General features: G+C 48.3%; 1 pseudogene; it reads right to left on the reverse strand.

Moving 5' to 3' along the window:
• Positions 1–42: 42 nt before the first annotated feature.
• The window catches only part of LOC103298021 (solute carrier family 25 member 16-like), a 22,806-nt pseudogene continuing 2,318 nt past the window's right edge, over positions 43–20,530 (reverse strand).

Genomic DNA, 20,530 nt, shown 5'->3' on the forward strand with positions numbered 1-20,530 from the left:
CTCATTCTGTTCTTCAAATGAGCAGAAAGCTGAAGGTGCCTTTCAAACAGGAAACAGTGACCTCATGGTCTCCACCAGAGAGCAGGTTTTGGGGCAGGAGATTGTCTGTGCTGTTGCTCCAGCAACACCACCACAAAGTAAGTTTATGTGAGTTTTCAAAACTAAGACAATAGGATAATCTGATGAAGGCCTGCTAAAAAGGGTGGGCGCCTGGGAAAGCCCAACACTCTCCAAGGTACCAAAAGTAAAAAATAAAGCACCTACATGTAGAGCCTGTTCTGGCATCAGGCCTCAGTAAAGTCCAAGGAACCACCTCCTTTGTGTAAATTGTTTTGAACGCATGAATAATCCCTGTGTAAGTGTGTTCCCCTTTCACCTGGAATGCTAGAGGGTAAGTACAAATAACCATGTCAAGAGGGTAAGTACAGATAACTGCTGTCAGACCTGCCCTGGATCCAGCCATTAATCAGTGCCCATGACCAGAAATCCCCAGCTTTGTAGTAATGAACGTTTTATAGCGCTCAAACACCATAAACTGGATTGCACCACAGGGAAAGATCCGAATCATTGCACCATTCCCTTTATACAATCCAAGGGGAACAGCACACAATGTAGAAAATACTCCTAAATGTCTGTAATGGTGATTGTGAACTTGTACTGAAACTTTTACCAGATCCAAAGGAGCAACTGTTGTTTTAGCACAGCATCCTGCCATACCTCCTGCCAGAAGGAGCGCAGCCAGTAGAAGTCTCGGTGGATGGTGGCCCTCCTCTCCTGCCACCTTTGGTATTACGGGGGTGGGGTGGGGGAGGTTGCGGGGAGGCCACAGCCAGGGCCGCCTGCTGCTGCCATCAGGACAAGGGCCATGTCTGGAGCTTTAGTCGCAAATTTACAATCCAAGGGCTGGGGCCATGGCCATTGGCCAGAACTGAGAGGGCACCTACGACTGCACAGGTGGGGCAGAACAACCTGGTTTGGTGAGTTTTTATACAAATACTAGAGGCCCAGTGCACGAAATTCGTGCATGGGGGGGGGTGTGTCCCTCAGCCCAGCCTGCACCCTCTCCAATCTGGGACCCCTCAAGGGATGTCCAGGATCTGGCCTAAATGGGCAGTCAGACATCCCTCTCACAATCCAGGACTGCTGTCTCCCAACCGCTTACCTGCCTGCCTGCCTGATTGCCCCTAACCACTTCTGCCTGCCAGCCTGATCAATGCCTAACTGTTCCCCTGCCAGCCCGATTGCCCCTAACTGCCCTCCCCCACAGGCCTGGTACTCCTAACTGCCCTCCCCTGCTGGCCTGAACACCCCTAACTGCCCTCCCCTGCCAGCCTGGTCACCCCTAACTGCCCTCCCCTGCTGGCCTAATCACCCCTAACTGCCTCCCCTGTCAGCCTGGTCAACCCCAACTGCCCTCCCCTGCAGGCCTGGTCACCCCCAACTGACTTCCCCTGCAGGCCTGGGTCCCCCTCACCCAACTGACTTCCCCTGCAGGCCTGGTCACCCCCAATTGCCCTCCTCTGCAGGCCCGGTCACCCCTAACTGCCCTGCCCTCCCTTGCAGGCCTGGTTCCCCACACATACACACACAACTTCCCTCTCTTGCAGGCCTGGTCCCTTCCTACTGCCCTCCTCTGCCAGCCTGGTCCCCCCCAACTGTCCTCCCTTGCAGGCCATCTTGTAGTGGCCATCTTGTGTCCACAATGGAGTGGCCATTTTTGACCACATGGGGGCGGCCATTTTGTTGTTGGAGTGATGGTCAATTTGCATATTACTCTTTTATTATATAGGATATACCTTTGCAATTATCACTTTAATCAGGATGTAGAACATTTACATCACCCCCAAAATATTTCTTGTTCCTTCACCCCTACCCCAGCCAACCATTAATCTGCTTTCCTTATAGATTTTTTTTTGCCTATTCTAGATTTTATACAAATTAGAATAAGGCATTACGTTCTCTTTTGTGTCTAGCTTCTTTCACTCGGCATGTTTCTCAGATTCATTCATGTTGTTATGTATCAGTAGTTTGTTCTCTTTTATTTATGAATAGTATTCTATTGTATAAGCATATAACAATTTGCTTATCCACTCATCAGCTGATGGGCATTTGGGTTGTTTCCAGTTTGGGGCCCTTGTGCATAGAATAAAGTTGTTGTGAACATCTGTGTACAAGTGTTTGTATGGGAATATGTTTTCATTTCTCTTCAGTAAATACCTAGGAGTGGAATTGCCAGACTTTAAGGTAAGATTTAATTTTATTTAAAAAAAAAAAAATAGGTGCTTCCACCCCAGCTGGTTTGACCCAGTGGATAGAGCATCGGCCTTCGGACTGAAGGGTCCTGGGTTTGATTCCAGTCAAGAGCATATGCCCAGGTTTCGGGCTCGATCCCTAGTAGGGAGTGTGCAGGAAGCAGCCAATCAATGATTCTCTCATCATTAATGTTTCTATCTCTCTCTCTCCCTCTCCCTTTCTCTCTGAAAATTAAAAAAAAAAATTTTTTTAAATACATGCTTCTATTTTGATGCAGCAATTCCCACCATTTAGTCTAATAAGTAATCATGAATGTACATAAAGATCTAGCTGCCTGGATCTTCATCACAACATTGTTTACACATTTGCTACAATTGAAGATACAACAATGTGATGAGTTCCACATGGCAATCCAAATGGCTATTTCAAACTTCTAGTTCAGGTTAAGGATTTAGCATAAATATCCTCTGAGACTCCTCTATTAAAATAACAATAAAGGAATTAAAATGGCAGAAACCCACAATAAAGAAGAAAACAGGAAAGGGGCCATCAGCAGAGACAGATTTTAACAGATTTCCCAAGTCTGTCCATGGACAGACTGGGAGATGCCTCAGGCTGGAAATGAAAAGGATGGCAGAGAGCAGGCATGCAAACGGAGCTGAAAACCACTGACGGTCCACAGATGCAGCAGCTGACACCTCTGTTTGCCCAGATTAGACAGGTGCCAATCACCTTCTCTGGGTCAGACATTGGAGGGCTTATTTCTGAAGAGATTGTACAGACCACCTGGGAAGAATAGGGCAGCCAGTGTGGAATCTGGAAGTGCGGAGTGGAGCCTTTTGCACTCCTGCCCTTAGAGACCCTTAAGAAGAACAACAAACTGGCTTCCTGCCAACTTTCTCTAGCGAGAAGCCTGAGAGTGGACAAACTCTGTCTATGCTCTTCAAACTTCCTATCAGCCTCCTTATCACCTCAATCTTAAATAAAAATGAAAAACCATAGTAAACAGACCTGGGAGGAAAGTCACAATAGGAAAAAGTAAGAAAAAATGGACCAATAGGCAAAAATGTGATTCTAGAGGAAATAGAGATAATTCATAGAACAGAAGAGATTTATGAAAATAAACAAAAACTTCTAAAAGCCTCAGAGCAACTGGGAAAATATGTCACAATGGTAAAACAAGAAAAGGATGCTATGAAAAAGAAACAATCAGAGAACAAAAAGAGCTCTTTAAAATGAAAAATGTTTGTCAAAATTAGTAATAAGAATAATGTCAAATTATGATGTTAAAGAAATCTCCCAAATATAAATTTTAATATGTTAAAGGAAATGCAAAATATGACAGAAAAGACAAAAGATACAAAGGGGTGATTTAGAGGTATGAGATCAAAATAACAGGAATTCCAAAAAGAGAAGTTAAAACAATGGGAAGCTATAAAATAAAAATAGTAAATAATTTTCTAAGATGAAGAAGGGCATGTGTCTTTGATTGCTAGGGTGCAATGGATACCCAGTATAATGAATGAAAAGGATCTACACCTAGATATAATCACCAAAACTTTCAGAATACCAAGAACAAAGAGTGGATGCTAAAATAGTCCAGAGAAAAAGAAACAAACTCTACTTTGAGGGATTTGATGTTTGGCCTAGAATTTTATACACATTATTAAATAAATAGGCTATGTTCCTTACCCCACATGTGATCCTATAAAATGGGCGCCTGCTCTCGAGAGTGTTATTAAAAGCCTCATTTTCGCCATGCTTCTGTTTCCTAGTCCATCATTTGAAATTTGAACAGGTGAACCATTTCTCACAGGGGGAAAAGGTGAAAAGAATCAATAGAAAAACAGCTTGAAAAACAGATTAACGGCTTAGAAAACATAATATGAGGATAAAATAAAGGAAATCAGTGGAATGTAAAAAAAATAAAATAACTTATTTGTTCGAGAAACATTCTCTGTTGAGTAGGGACATTGGTCCCATAAAGAAATAAAAGTAATCCTAGTTCACAACTTTGATCTGCTGTGACCTATATTTATATAGCCAAAATAAAATAAACATTAATTTCTGGCCTTTAACTCTTACAATCAACCTTACACGAACATAAATCACAATGAGGATTTCAGAACAAAATGTGAAAGTATAGATCAGGCTGATGGAGGTTGGGAGGTGGAAGGGAAAAGAGGTGAAGGGAAAGGTGGGAGTTCCTGGCCCTTCCCCTACAGAGTGAGGAGTAAAGAGATACCATCTAAGGTAGGGGGACAGGAAATGGGGGTTTAATTGTATTATTTGAGGTTGAAGAGGAGACCAGGGAAAGCTCTGAGAATAGTGATTTAACTACTATATTTAGGAAAGTTGTGGGAGGAGGTGGGAGTGGAATAGAAATGAGTGAACTCCACCATCACAGTAGAAAGTCAACAGAAAGACTGAAGTTGCTAAATTAATAAATAACATCTTATTTAGGAGTATGAATTCTAAACAGAAATGCTTTTTAAAAAATGTTTAAAACTTGTCTCAGGGGAATAGGACTAGAGGTAGGGCATATTGTTTTTTGTTATAAGGCATTTGGTATAATTTAATTTAAACCATTTGCATACATTACTAATTAAAATCTTTAATGAAGAATTTCTGAGGTAAGGCTGTGTGGAACATTTGACATACAAAAAGTTAGAGGGCTATAAATCAAATTGGTGTTAGAAGTTGTCTCTGGGTCTTTGGATAACAGATTGTTTCATTTCTTTATAATTTATACATATTCCATAGCAATCTATTTTTTTTACTCTTATAATTAACAAAATAACATTTAAAGAGTAGCTCTTAAGTTTCTCCTGGGGCACAGGAAAACTGTCTCCAAGGGAAATACTCAGATGGTTATTCCTGATTTGAAGTGTCCACCTCACCCCATTCCCATCCACCTCTCAAAGACTCAGACAGGCAACTGGCCCAGGACAGCCCCATCTGATGTCATGGTCAGGAACCCTTGGATTTCTGCACGGCTTCACAAATATTTATGAAAACCTTTCCTAACTACAGCATCAGCCTTCTCCATGCCAGTGCTAACAGTCAGTAGCCCTCCACAATCCCCACAAGTTCCAGGACCCTCACAACCATGTGATTTTAGTCAGATGAGTGGGCACCCATCTATTGGGCCCAAATAAAATTGGCTAGGGCAGTGGTTGGCAAACTCATTAGTCAACAGAGCTAAATATCAACAGTACAACGATTGAAATTTCTTTTGAGAGCCGAAAACCGACTTCTGCGCATGGGCCACGAAGTTTTAATCGCACTGTACATGCACGCCCGCACGTGGGTATTTTGTGGAAGAGCCACACTCAAGGGGCCAAAGAGCCACATGTGGCTCGCGAGCTGCAGTTTGCCAACCACTGGGCTAGGAAGTAACCTTAACCTCTGGTCCAAAGGTCTCTAGTCTTCAAACCAAACTCATTCATGTCTAGTGAAATAGAGTGGGTACTTCACTATAACATACTCCATCCTATATAATAAAAGCCTAATATACAAATCGACCAAACGGCAGAACTACTGGTCGCTATCATGCGCACTGACCACCAGGAGGAAGATGCTCAATGCAGGAGCTTCCCCCAGTCCACAGGCCCCAGGCCAGCCAAGGCAGGTGCCTGCGGGGGTCCCCCCATCACTCCACTGGTCGCCCCATAGAGGGAAGTGGCCAGTGACAGCGGTGGGGGGCAGGCCAGCAAGAGAGCAGTGCCAGGCTGGCCAAGGCAGGTGCCAGCGGGGACCCCCCAATTGCCCTGCCAGTTGCCCCGCAGATTGGCCCTGATTGCCGGCCAGGCCTAGGGACCCTACCCGTGCATGAATTTTGTGCACTGGGCCTCTAGTCCTATCTAATAAAAGAGTAATATGCAAATTGACTATCACTCCAACACACAAGATGGCTGCCCCCATGTGGTCAAAGATGGTTGCCCCCATGTGGACACAAGATGGCCGCCACAAGATGGCCAGCAGGGGAGGGCAGTTGGGAGGGGCCAGGCCTGCAAGGGAGGGCAGTTGGGGGCAATCAAGCCTGCAGGGGAGAGCAGTTAGGGGTGACCAGGCCGGCAGAGGAGGGAAGTTGGGGGTGACTGGGTCTGCAGGGAAGGGCAGTTGGGGGGACCCAGGCCTGCAGAGGAGGGCAGTTAGGGGTGACCAGGCCTGCAGGGGAGGGCAGTTAGGGGCAATCAGGCTGGCAGGGGAGCAGTTAGGCATCAATCAGGCTGGCAGGGGAATGGTTAGGGGGTGATCAGGCTGTCAGGCAGAAGCAGTTAGGGGAAATCAGGAAGGCAGGCAGGCGAGCAGTTGGGAGCCAGTAGTCCTGGATTGTGAGAGGGATGTCCGACTGCCCGGTTAGGATCAGGCCTAAATGGGCAGTCAGACATCCCTCAAGGGGTCCCAGATTGGAAAGGGTGCAGGCTGGGCTGAGGGACACACACCCCCGTGCACAAATTTCATGCACTGGGCCTCTAGTATTAGGATAAAGACACAGGGTAGAGCTGTACATTAGAGCTGGAATTCACTTACATTCATTCCATTCATCTGTTAATTTGACAGATGAGAAACCAAGACCCAGAGAGGCCAAGGCAGTTGGCCAAGGTCAAAACAGATTCCCACCCAGTCTTTTGTCTCTAGCAGAATTTTAAAAGGAAGATAATTAGGGTGTCTTGGGTTTGGGTAACAGGTAACAATCTCTAGATCTCTGGTCTTCCAGAAGTCTACCCTTCACCGTATCTGCCTGGTCAGTCCTTTGAAAACCCTGCCTGTGGTCATGTTGCCCACCAGAGGCTCCACACTGTCTCCAAACACAGTTCCATTGCCTGACCTGACTCTCAGCCCCCACCCCCAGCTGCCTTTGGGCCCATCCTTCCCCAGGAAACCCAAATGATGAACTTGGATTGAACTGGTCTTCCCTCACGTGAAGTTCCAAGGGCAGGAAGTGGAGTTCATGTGAAATCAAAGCAGGGTGAAGAAAGCCCCAAGGGAAGCTTCTCTCCCTCTCTGGCTGGCAAACACACTCCCAGGTGCACCCCCGAGTCCGTGGGGCAGTCCTCAGAGATGGGACGATTGGTCCTGCTGGGCAGATACTGGGCCTGAGCCAGCATAGACCCAAGGAAGGGGTGATATTTTGAAAAGCTTCAGCAGGGGAGGGGCGAGAAGGGGAAGGATGGGTGAAGTTCTGACAAGTACGGAGTGCTTCTGGGCTATGCATCCTGCCGGGGACATGATTACTAGTGTCCTTGCTTTAAAGGCGAGGGACTGAGGCTCAGGGCAGTTACACACATGGTTGCTAAGTAGCAGAGGCTCACAACTGGGTCTCCTTCCTCTTGGTGTCAGACTCTTTCCTTTACGCTGCTGGTCCATTATGGGAAACCATCCTCCTGGCATTGGGGGCCCTGGAACAAACCCCACATCTCCCACGTGTCATTTTCTCTGAGAAGAGCCTCAGTTATATGATGCTCAGTGCTTGCTGCTCAAAGCCATCAGACCCGTGGGCTTCTCTCTGGGTTCTTGGACCAATGCTGAGAAGCCCCTTCTTGCCTAACTGGCTCCATCCATTCCCTGGCATTCAGGAGTGTGCTAGAGCCTGCTCACACGGCCTCCCAAGAGCCAATAGTACACTTTTTGAATTGTACAAGCTGGTTGATATCATGTTGGCAGCTTGAAATCAGCCGTTGTGGGAGGATTTTAAAGCATGAACTTGACAAATGCTACCAATCAGGGCTCTCCTCTACCCTCAGCCTGTTGTTAAATATTTACAGCCCATCACTAATCTCCATCTGCCCACTTCCTGCCTGGAAGACTATTGAAGATGTTCATGTGAGAGCTCGCACTTAATTTTCAGTTCTACACTTTCTTTAAATAGATTTAATGGAATGGTTGTTTTAAAATATCTTTGTAAACTTGAATGCTTTGTACCAATTTTGGTGGTAACTCTAGGCCAAAAGCCTAAGAAAACAAATGGATTCTTTGTGTAACTCAACCCCCCACTTAACTACAATGCTTAAACTCCCTGTTTTCCACACTCATTGCCATGCCCTTACCTCAGATCTGTATCTTCCATGGAGCCTATAGGAAGAGCTGCCTGTCTGGCTTCCCTGCCTCTAGTCTTCCCGAAGTCTACCCTTCACCATACCTGCCTGGTCAATCTTTTGAAAATGCTGTCTCTGGTCAGATCCCTTATTAGAGGCTCCGTAATGTCTTCTAATACAGTTCAAATTCCTGACCTGACTCTCAGCCCCCACCCCCACCTACCTTTGGGCCCATTATTCTCAGGGAACCCAAATGATAAACTTGGATTGAACTGGTCCTTGCTCATGTGAAGGTCCCTCTCCCTAGAATGCCGTCCTCCCCCTGCCCCACTTTGTCTTCTAAAACTCAGTTCATGTAGCATTTCACCCATAATTCTGTCTGCCCCTAATCGTTATTACCCAGCCACGTGACCCAGTCGCCCTTGGACCTCTTAGAATACTTTGGTTGAGGCTCTCTTGTATCCTTTATACCATGACTCCTCCAAAGTGATCTGGACACAATCCTCTGCTACACCAATGCAACGCAAAGTGTGGTCCAGACCACAACACTGGTGGTGTGTTAGAAATGTAAATTCTCAATCCCCATCCCAGGCCTCAGTGAATGAGAAATCTGGGGTAGGGGGGAGAGGGAGCCCTCCAGGTGATTCTAGTGCAACTGGTCTACTCTCCACCATTCCCATGGGCTTTTCCTACTCCATGTCCTTTTTTATGGCAGCTCCTCATAGTATCTTTTTACTGTTACTATCTTCCCCTGCTTATTCATTCTGGCAATTTTACCTTCTGGGAGGATTGTCCTAGCAAGGCTGTAGGTGGTGGTTCCACCCACCCCAAATTACATTCCTTTTCTCCATTTCACAAGCCCCAGAATGCTCCCTGTGTCCCCGGCCCCTACTGAGATGTAGAACCTACAGCTAGCTCCATTCTGCATTCAGCTAGGTCCACTGTTCCTTGCATCGGTGTGAATTACACGCACTCTTCCCAAAACACTTGCAGCAAAGGCCACCATCTAGGTCAGCAATTCTGTTATCAGTAAGCTTTGAGTGCTGCCACTGTGGCCAGCCCAGGGCAAAGGTCAGGGCTCCCCAGTGGCTGAAGCCATTTTCACTGAGAAGAAGCCCCTCCATGCCCCCTGCCCCCAGAGGGAGCTCTGTCTGCCTAGAACCGGGTGTGGCTACAAGGTCCAACCCCTGCAGAACCAGGACAGCCTCTTTTTAATTTGGGGGGATAACTTTTTGTTTAGATATAAGTCCAAAGTTACAGAAAAGTTGTAAGTGTAGTATAAAGAAACCCCATATACCTTTTACCCAGATTCACCCATCACTTACATTTTGCTCCATTTCTTTTACTACGTTAGCATTCTCTTCCCGTATTTTTTCTTAGCCACTGAAAAGCAAATGAGAGACACCATGCCCCTTTACTCCTAAGTATTTCTAAGAACAAGGACATTCTCTTATATAGACACTAGTACAATTATCAACTTTAGTACAAACTTAACGTTGCTACAATACGGTTATCTAAACTATAGTCCAAATTCAATTCATCAATTGTTCCAATAATGTCCTTTACACTCCCCCCTCTTCTCCCCAGCCCAGAATCCAATCCAAGATTAATCATGTATTGCATTAAGTTGCTATGTTTCTTTTTTTTAAAATATATTTTATTGATTTTTTTACAGAGAGGAAGAGAGAGGGATAGAGAGTCAGAAACATCAATCAGCTGCCTCCTGCACACCCCCTACTGGGGATGTGCCCGCAACCGAGGTACATGCCCTTGACCGGAATCGAACCTGGGACCCTTGAGTCCGCAGGCCGACGCTCTATCCACTGAGCCAAACCGGTTTCGGCGCTACATTTCTTTAATCTCCTTTGGTTTGGAACATTTCCTCAGCCTTTCTCTGACTTTTTTGACCTTGACATTTTCAAGGGCACTAACCAGTTATTTGGTAGAGTGTCCCTGAATTTGTTTACCCAGTGTTGCAGGATTCGATTTCGGTAAGCATTCTGGGGGCTAGAGAATCACAGGAGATGATGTTATATTCTTTTCAGTGTATCTTATCAGGGGGTCCGTGATGTCCCTGTGTCCCAATGCTTGTACTCTAAGCTCTGATCTCTGTAAAGCCTCTTTGTGAAGACTGCCCTCTACTGGCTATTTATAATATTGCAGTTGCTATGCCTCTGCTGCACTGGTTGACAAAGGGCCAGAAGCCCAGTACAGACCTTACTGCTTCTGACACCTCGGGAAAGTCATTCAGCCTTATTGAACCTCGATTTCCTCATCTGTAAAATGAGCACGGCGGTGCCTGCGTGCTTCCCTCACAGGGATGGCTGGGTGTAGATGTGGCCAGGCGGTGTTGTTTTAAGCCAGCCGTGGACTCCCTGGGTGCCAGCGATGCTCTCCAGGACTCATGTCCGCTACCTGCAGAGCCTACAGTGGGTCCCGTCTGTGGCGGCCATGGCAGAGCCGCCTCCTTACCTGAGGCTTCTATGAGCAACAGGTTTCCTTGAGTCTATTTTGAAGGAGCTCAGGGAGGACCAGGACCCGCCTTCCGTGTTTCTGCCCTGAGCGTCCATCTGGGAGTCCCCACTGGATGTGCACTAGCTGTTACACCCACAACCCCTGGGGTTGCTGCCACACTGCTGCTCCCAGGCTGGGGCCACAGAGAACTCGCCCCCTTCCACGGAGGCAGAGCATGCGCTCATGCCCTCCGATCCCACCAAACCCAGCGAACCTGTGCTTTCAGCACATTTACGTGCAGGGCTTTCACCTGCGCTAACCCGGGAAGGGGGAAGCGTGGGGCGGAGATCGTGCAAACTGTTCTACACCAACCTAGTCTCTCACCCCATTTTTTTGTTGTTGTTGCATCTTCGGACGCTACCTGCCTGCCTGCTTTCTTTCCAACTTTCAACAAAACGCCAGGCTCTGCACTGGGAGAGCGGATGCACACTTGCCCCACAGCTCAAGGTGCATTGGGGGAAGGGAACAAGCAGCGCAGCAATTGCCTTACTAAAAAGATCCCTGTGCCTGAGGCAGGCTTTCAATGGCCCATGTGACTCAGCCACACTTGGTACCTCCTGCCTGGCCCCCAGCCTCCTCATTATGGCTTTATATTTCTTAAGTGCTCTCCCAGGATGCCATAGCGATCGATTATTGTATGGCCCAAGGAGAAGCTCAGAGAAGGAACATTATAAGAAACTAGTGGCCCGGTGCACGGATTCGTGCACATTGAAAGGAAATTAATTAGAAGAAATATTTTAATAACATAACCCATGGCCGAAGGTGAGAAATCACACGGCCCCATGAGGAATCAGGCTCCCTCCTCTCTGGTTCCGGGGTGTGTCACCCGAGAACCACCGCTGCCAAGTCACCAAAGCTCGGCAGCACCTGCCTTGAGTGTCTGCCTCCTGGTGGTCAGTGCATGTCATATGTATCTGCCGGTGGGACAGTTGGACGGTCACTTAGCCTTTTATATCTATAGACTAGCTTTCCCGTTGCAGGAAAAAATCCTGCAATAGGATTTCCTGCTGCACTCTACCCCGCCTCCGTTCCTCCCTTGTTCGCCCGCCTCACCTTCTCCTCCAGCCCGCCCGCGTTTCCCTTCGCCCCCGGCCCCGCCTCCGCTCCGCCCGCCCTGCCTTCTCCTCCAGCCCGCCTGCGTTTCCCTTCACCCCCGGCCCCGCCTCTGCCCTGCCCGCCCCGCCTTCTTCTCCAGCCTGCCCGAGTTTCCCTTCCTCCCCCCGGCCCCGCCTCCGCCCCGCCCTTGTCACCCGCCCCGCCTTCTCCTCCAGCCCGCCCGAGTTTCCCTTCACCCCCGGCCCCGCCTCCGCCCCGCCCTTCCCCTCCCCCGGCCCCGCCTCCGCCCCGCCCTTCTCCTCCCCCCTGGCCCCGCCTCCGCCCCGCCCTTCCCCCAAGCTTTACTCCCTTCTGCAGCTGTTGGCTTCTTTGGACGCTGTCTTGATATGCAAATTAGCCGCCATCTTTGTTGGGGCAATTTGCATACTCATCCTGATTGGTTGGTGGGCGTGGCTTGGCTGGTGGGCGTGGCTTAGGTGTAGCGAAGGTGCGGTCAATTTGCATATTTGTCTATTATTAGATTAGATAATAAAAGCGTAATATGCTAATTAGACTGGACGTCCTTCCTGACATCCTTCCGGATGACCTTCAGGACAAAGCGGGCTGTGAGGGAAGCTCGGGTCCCGGGTGCCTGCTGGCGGCCGGAGGGAAGCCCAGGTCCCAGGTGCCAGAGGGAAGCTGGTGCCGGCAGCCAGGGGAAGGAAGGCCTACTCTTGCACGAATTTCGTGCATCGGGCCTCTAGTATATAGATAAATAGATCAAGAAATAGAGGAAACGTTTTTCCACATGAAATTAATCAGTTGTCTCTTACTCAGACTTACTTGTCAGAGCAGAAGCATCTGTAGTAGTGAACTTGAGCCCTTCCCTGGGGCCTCTGTGGGGTCTTGGGAGTCTTGAGAACAGTGACTTAATGGATGGAGCTCTGAGCCTGCTCAGAGGGAGGAGCATCACACAGGCAGGTGATCAGTACACGCTGACTTACAAGTGCACGTCCCTTGTAAAACTGTGGAGGCCAGGCCAGACGGCACTGGCAGGGTGGGGAGAGGCCCTGGTGGAGGGCTGGCCCGCCCAGCTTCCCCTCACCTACATGACTGGAGGGAAGTGATTTCTCACCCATGTGAGAAATACCACTGCCTGATTCATCTTCCTCGCAGGCTGCTTCTGAGTGAAAAATGAAATAAAACATGGGAAGGACCTTGCATCAGTTGTGTAGAGATGCCCTACATACCAACAAATGTATAGGCAACGTGGGTGGACCAGAGCCCTGAATAAGGAGTCACTTTATAACGCAGTTTTATAGTGTTTGTTAGGGAGCAGCCATGCTTGTCTCTACCTGGTTAGGAGCTGCTGGAACAGAGTGCAGATTGAGCAGCCCCAGTCACGGTCTGTGTCAGGTTTGCGTGGGCGCAATTCACACCTGCGCTGCTTCCTCATTCATGTGTACACTCCATACACACACACACACACACACACACACACACACACACAAAATGCTGGGGAAGAATGTGAGTGGGACACTCACAAATTCATCATTACTTCTCAAGGAACAGTTAGGCAAAGAATTAGGCCATCCTGCTATGCAAAGAGCTGAATGCTATTTGGGAACGTAAAATAGAAAATTCCATGAAAGTAAGGACTAGGCTGTCTCCTTCACCACTTATACCCAGAACCTAGGGCCACAGCTGGCACATAGTAAGCACGTATGGAAGCCCACCTTGACCTCCACTATTCTATTACTAGAGGCCCAGTGCATGAAATTTGTGCACGGGGGTGGGGGGGGGGTGTGTCGCTCAGCCCAGCCTGCACTCTCTCCAATCTGGGACCCCTTGAGGGATGTCCCTCTCACAATCCAGGACTCCAGGACTGCTGGCTCCCAACTGCTCACCTGCCTGCCTTCCTGATTGCCCTTAACCCCTTCTGCCTGCCAGCCTTATCACCCCCTAACCACTCCCCTGCCAGCCTGATTGATGCCTAACTGCTCCCCTGCCAGCCTGATTGCCCCTAACTGCCCTCCCCTGCAGGCCTGGGTCCCCCCCCCCCAACTGCCCTTCCCTGCTGGCCCAGTTGCCCCCAACTTCCCTCCTCTGCCGGCCTGGTCTCCCCTAACTGCCCTCCCCTGCAGGCTTGATCGCCCCCAACTGCCCTCCCTTGCAGGCCTGGTCCCTCCCAACTGCCCTCCCCTCCTGGCCATCTTGTGGTGGCCATCTTGTGTCCACATGGGGGCAGCCATCTTTGACCACATGGGGGCAGCCATCTTGTGTGTTGGAGTGATGGTCAATTTGCATATTACTCTTTTATTAGATAGACTAGAGGCCTGGTGCACAGGTGGGGGCCAGCTGGTTTGCCCTGAAGGGTGTCCCAGTTCAGGGTGGGGGTTCCCTTGGAGTGTGGGGCAGCCTGGGTAAGGGGCCTGTGGTGGTTTGCAGGCTGGCCATGCCCCCGGGCAACCCAAGCGGAGGCCCTGGTATCTGGGGTTTATTTATCTTTTATAATTGAAACTTTGTAGCCTTGAGCAGAGGCCAGGGCTGGCCAGGGCAGGGCAGTAAGCTTGGCTTCCTCCATCACCGGGGACAACCCAAGCCTCCTTCTCTCTCCGTGGCTGCAGCCATCTTAGTTGGGTTAATTTGCATACTCACTCCTGATTGGCCGGTGGGCATGGCTTGTGGTCATAGTGGAGGTACGGTCAATTTGCATGTTTCTCTTTTATTATTGTAGATTGTAGTGTAGCTTCTGCTTGGGATCTGACAGGAGAAGAGAGTTTATGCTTTCTTGTGAACATATCCCCGAAGCAATACTTTGAAAGTATGCTGCAATTTCTAGCTTTGCTTTAATTAGTGAATAATTAATAAATCCTTTGGAAACTAAAACTGTTTAAATAAGCAATTGATGGTAATATTGAAGCCATTTAAGCTGTTGTCCATTGAGTTCTTGTTTGACAATGTCTAAACAACCATCATAGCTAAGGCCAAAATATTCAGGAATGCAACAAAGACAGAACAAAACAAAATCCCCTAACCTATCAGCTATAATTAAAAAAACAGGTGCCAACTTGCATTTTGCTGAAATCCTAAGACTGCCTTCAGGGGCAAGAGAGCAAACAGTACACTAAGGGAAAAAGAGAGAGAGAGAGCAGCTATAATAATAGAACTGCTTTGTCTGTCCCAGGCCTAGGAGGGCAATGCCTTCCTGGATTGTTCCACAACATTTACTCTTCAGCCATCTGTTTCCCTAGTCCCTCCACATCCTGTTAAGCCAACACTGTCCCGGTAACAGGAATCCCTGCTGTGACTTTATGGTATTGCTTCAGCTTCCTGTCCTGTTTCTACAGGAGTTTTATTTAGCCTTATATATGAGGGTGCACTTGCATATATGAGAAGAGGGCATCCAAGCAGGGGCTGAAGAAGATAACCCCCAGGGCAGGCCAGCATGGTCTGGACTTGCTTCTGGTTCTTGGGGCCAAGAGCCAAGCATTCCTAGAGTGTCTATTCCATGATTGTTTGTTTTTTTCCATTACTGTCAACATACAATATTACATTAGTTACAGGTGTACAACATAGTGATTAGACATTTATAGAACTTAGGAAGTGATCACTCCAATAAGGGGTTAATATCCAAAATATATAATGAACTCATGCAGCTTAACACCAAAGCAAACAAACAAACAATCCGATTAAAAATGGGCACACGACCTGAACAGACATTTCTCTGAAGAGGACATACGGATGGCCAACAGACATATGAAAAGATATTCAGTATCACTAATCATCAGGGAAGAGCAAATTAAAACTGGAACCAGACAACCAAGGGGTCTGGGCTGCCTGTCACTACTTGAGCCAATTAAGCGGAGACAGGGTTGAATCATATATGAGGGTTTATTCCGATAATGCTGGCAGTGTGGGAGAGCAGCAGGTCATCCACAAAAATCTGCTTTACCCCTTCCCATAAGCCAGATGCTTGCATCGGGTAGAAGGGCAAATATGACGTGGAAAAGTAAGAATTACAGGCATGCGCAAAGTAGGCATGGTGTAATCGTTACAGGTTATAGGCAATGTGGGCTGGGGGTTGCAAAGGGTAGGTGCCTCCGGGCGCCCGCAGGACCAGATTACAGGCAATAGGGGTTGCAAAGGGCAAGCATCTCCAGGACTTTGTAAATCTTTCCATAATGGTAGGCAGTTCCTGGGAAAGGAGGATGGACTGCATTCCGAGGATAGCTCCCATGTCCCGAGGCATACAGCTCTCAGCCAGGTTAGAATGTGCTTTCTCTAATCAGAACAATCACAGTTAACAGAGCACGATTAATATTTCGTACAATTATAGCTAGTCCTCAATATTCTATTTCTGCCCCTAACAAAACCACAATGAGATACCACCTCGCACCTATCAGAATGGCTGTCATCAGTAAATCAACAAACAACAAGTGTTGGCAAGGATTCAGAGAAAGGGAATCCTCATACACTATTGGTGGAAAAGTAAATTGGTGCAGTGACTATGGAAAACAGTATGAAGTTTCCTCAAAAAATTAAAAAATAGAACTACCAGCAATTACATTTCTGGGTATGTAGCTGAAGAAAACAGAAACACTATTTTGAAAAGATATATGCACCCTTCTGTTCATTGCAGCATTATTTACAATAGCCAACATATAGAAACATCCTAAGTGTCTGTCAATAGACAAATGGATAAAGAAGAGGTGGTACTTATATATAATGGAATATTACTCAGCCATAAAAAAAGAATAAAATCTTGCCATTTGTGACAACATGGATGGACCTAGAGGTTATTATGCTAAGTAAAGTAAGTCAGACAGAGAAAGACAAATACCATATGATTTCACTTATCTGTGGAGTCTAAAAACCAAAGTAAATAACAAATAAAACAGAAGAAACAAACTAATAGATACAAAGAACAAATTGATGGTTGCCAGATGTGAGGGGGTTGGGAGGATGGGTGAAAAAAAGTAAAGGAATTAAGAAAAAATATTGACATGATCTCACTTATTTGTGGAATCTATTGAATAAAACTGATCAACAAAATAGGGTCAGAGACATGGAGGCATGAAGCAGACTGAAAAATCTCAGGCAGGATACGGGGAGAGATTAACCAGAGAACTTATATACATGTATGTAATATATGTATAGCCCATGGACGCAGACAATAGTGTGGTAAAGGCCTAGGATAGGGGAGGGGCTGGGTGGAGGGGGGAAATGGGGGACATCTGTAATACTGTCAACAATAAAAAATATATATTAAAACAAAGAAAGAAAAACAAATTGCCAGTTATAAAAAGTCATGGGATATGAAGTACAGCATAGGGAATATAATCAATAATATTCCATGGATTTTTAAAAATTTATCTTTATTGTTGAAAGTATTACAGGTGTCCCCTTTTTCCCTCCCATTGAACCCCTCCACCCCACTCCCACCCCCTCCCCAGGCCTTCACCACACTATTGTCTGTGTTGATGGGTTATGCAAATATGCATATACGTTCTTTAGTTAATATTCCATGGATTTTTTAAAGCTACCAATTATTGAGCATGTGCTAAGTGCCTTACATCTATAATAAGAAAAGCGTAATATGCTAATTAGAATGGACAGCCAAACACCTTCCGGATGTCCTTCTAGATGACCTTCTGGACCAAGCCAGGGCTGCGAGGGCCAAGCCCCTTGCACGAATTTCGTGCGCCGGGCCTCTGGTATGTTATCATATTACCTCATTAGATTGACCTCACAGCTACCTAGTGAGATGGGGGTGTTTTTGTTTGTTTGTTTGTGTTTTTTTTTTATCATTTTACAAATGAGGAAATACGTCTGAAAGAAAAGTTGAGTGGCTTGACCTTTCACGTGACTCACGTGGCAAAGGTGCAATTTGAACTCAGGCTGCTCCCAGGTCCTACATCCTCGCTGGCAGCATTCTATTCCTTGAGCGTCAAAAGCATCCCAGCCAATTATCAACACTTTAAAGCCGGGAATCACATGATGAGATTAGCATGTTATAAAGACTCCGCCACGCCCACCAGCCAAGCCACGCCCACCAACCAATCAGGATGAGTATGCAAATTGCCCCAACAAAGATGGCGGCTAATTTGCATATCAAGACAGCGTATTGCAGAAGGGAGTAAAGCTTCGAAGAAGCAAGCAAGCGGAGGGGGGGGGGAAGAGAAGGGCGGGGCAGAGGCGGGGCCGGGGGTGAAGGGAAACGCAGGCGGGCTGGAGGAGAAGGCAGGGCGGGCGGAGCGGAGGCGGGGCCAGGGGCGAAGGGAAACGAGGGCGGGCTGGAGGAGAAGGCGGGGCGGGCAAACAAGGGAGGAACGGAGGCGGGGTAGAGTGCAGCAGGAAATCCTATTGCAGGATTTTTCCTGCAATGGGAAAGCTAGTGTATAACATGGGCTCAGGAGGGTGAGTTAGGGAAGAAACACCAGGGAGGCGGCCGATGTGTCTCCGTCCGGAGAAGCCCACCCGCAGAGGCCTTCCTTTCCCTCCTACCCTGAAAGGATTATTGACTATTTTGGAAATGCGAGAAGGAAAATAAAATGCATAAAACGTTGTGCAAAATCAAGTTGGTATTGATGCCCAAAAGTCTGGACTGTGCTTCTGCTCTGCATTGTTGTATCAGAGTTTAGAGGACCTGGTCCCAAGCAGCCTCAATCTGGTTGAGCAGTGAAGTCCACCAAAACCAAGCAAGCCGAACCACACCAAGGCGCTTGCGGAACACACCTACAAAGTACTGGCCGTTCGCTTGTCCATCACCCCCGACCAGAATGTAAACTGGAATCCAAGAGACAGAGACTTTGTCTTATTTGCTCTCTTCTAGCAGGCATTCGACAAATACTTGTTGAATGAACAAATGAGCTCTGGGCCGTCAGCCATGTGGCCAGGCCACTCCACCCCATTCCTTCCTACAGAGCCCTTGCTCTGGTCTTGTGAGCTGGCCTGCCAGTACATATCCTGCTCCCAAAGGATAAAACGGTTTGGACAGAAACAACTCCTCTCCACATCGTTCTTCCGAACTCCCAGTGCTGCTGCCCCTCAGTAAAGTGATGCTTGGCAGTTGTGTGCGCAGGTGAGGGGCCAGGAGGTGGGGCTCATCCATGGCCGTTGGCAGGTGGAGGCCGACTCCAGCTAAGGGAGCCAGAAGGGGCCCATCCTTTCTTCTGTGCAGGACAGCGCATCTGACAGGGCTGGCCGGACCCTCCAACTTGGGCTGTTACTCTCCAGGCCCCCGTGAAACTCAGTGTTGGGAGAAACACGGAGCAGGGCTCCGATCTGGCAGCTCCGCCTTCCATCCCGGCCACCCACACGCTGAGATGCACCATCCCTGCCCGCTTTGTTCTTCCACCTCCTCCTGGCAAAGGTCCTCCTCCGCTCTCTGTGGCCCTCTTTCCCTCCCACTCAGTTTCCTGGCTTTATTCCTCCCTGGCTTCCTGTCACACTAACCTCTTTGTCTCCTCTGCCCATTCTTCAAATGACATTTTTTTGGTGCCCTCTGTACAGTAAGCTCAAAGCTGCCTGCCAGGGCCTTTCCTCCTCCTCCTCTCTGCTGTCTCATGAAAAAAAAAAATGCATTTAATCTGGATTTGAAGTTTCCTTCTGGCCTGAGGGGCTTCCTTCCCCAGGGGAGGGCTCCGCTGTCCTGAGGAAGATCCTGAGAGGCAGTTTTGTCGGGCCGAGAGCTGCAGACCTGGGTTTTGTTTATGCCATGACCCCTCCTCCGCTCCCCTGCAATTCACCCAAATGCACATGAGCTGACCATGACCCCTAAGTGGGCTTAGTCAGCTCTGGAATGGATTCCCTGGTGACAGAGAAGTGGGTGACATTTTCTCAATACCCAAGGTCAAATTAGGGAGCCAGTACACACAAAAGTCCACTCCATGATACAAGATAGATATATGAGTGAGAAACCGATGTCCCCAAATCAACCTCAGGGCTACAGTCTCCTCTCCAGTGCTGTCACCTCTGAGCCCCCACCTTAGCCGGTGGCTCCCCCAGCACACATTTCAGCTTGCAGTGCGGTATGTGGGCAGCCGGGCCTTCGGATCTCATCCTCCCCACTGTTCTGCTCTGAGGAGCTGAGGAGCAGCCGCCCTGGGGAAGGAGGAGGCTGAGCTCAGAGGGTAAAGGGGCATCTGGAATCCCCGCCTGCAGTGAGGTGGTGCACTTTCAGGTTTAAGCTTCTCCCTGGAGGAGAAAGAGCAACCAACACACTTAAAAGTTAAGGTCTCTTCAGAGAGAGTTCCAGGGGTCACCTCAGCAGCAGAAAGCAAACAAGGTCACACTCCCCGCTTTCTGCATTCTCTGCCTGCCTCTCCAGGTGGGGATTCCAGATGCCCCTTTACCCTCTGAGCTCAGCCTCCTCCTTCCCCAGGGCCAATGCCTCGGAGTCAGCACCCACTGCCTGAGTGAGTGTTCACACAGCCGCAGGCCACAGGGACCAGGGACAGAGTGTCATTTAAAGGGCATGCAACATGCGGGGGGCTATTCTGCACTTTCTTTCCTCCATTTCCGTTCTGGGCAGCCTACATCAGGGTCCAGCCAGAGTCCGTTTCTGCCCCTCTGCCCACGTGCCAGCCCTCTACTGCCCCAACCATCGCTCCAGCCCAGTGGTTCCATTTCTGGGTTTTGGCCGGATTCATCTTTCAAAGCTTCCAAGAGAGTGAGGAGAAACT

Source organism: Eptesicus fuscus, chromosome 9, assembly GCF_027574615.1.
Source record: "Eptesicus fuscus isolate TK198812 chromosome 9, DD_ASM_mEF_20220401, whole genome shotgun sequence".
Classification (NCBI taxonomy): domain Eukaryota; kingdom Metazoa; phylum Chordata; class Mammalia; order Chiroptera; family Vespertilionidae; genus Eptesicus; species Eptesicus fuscus.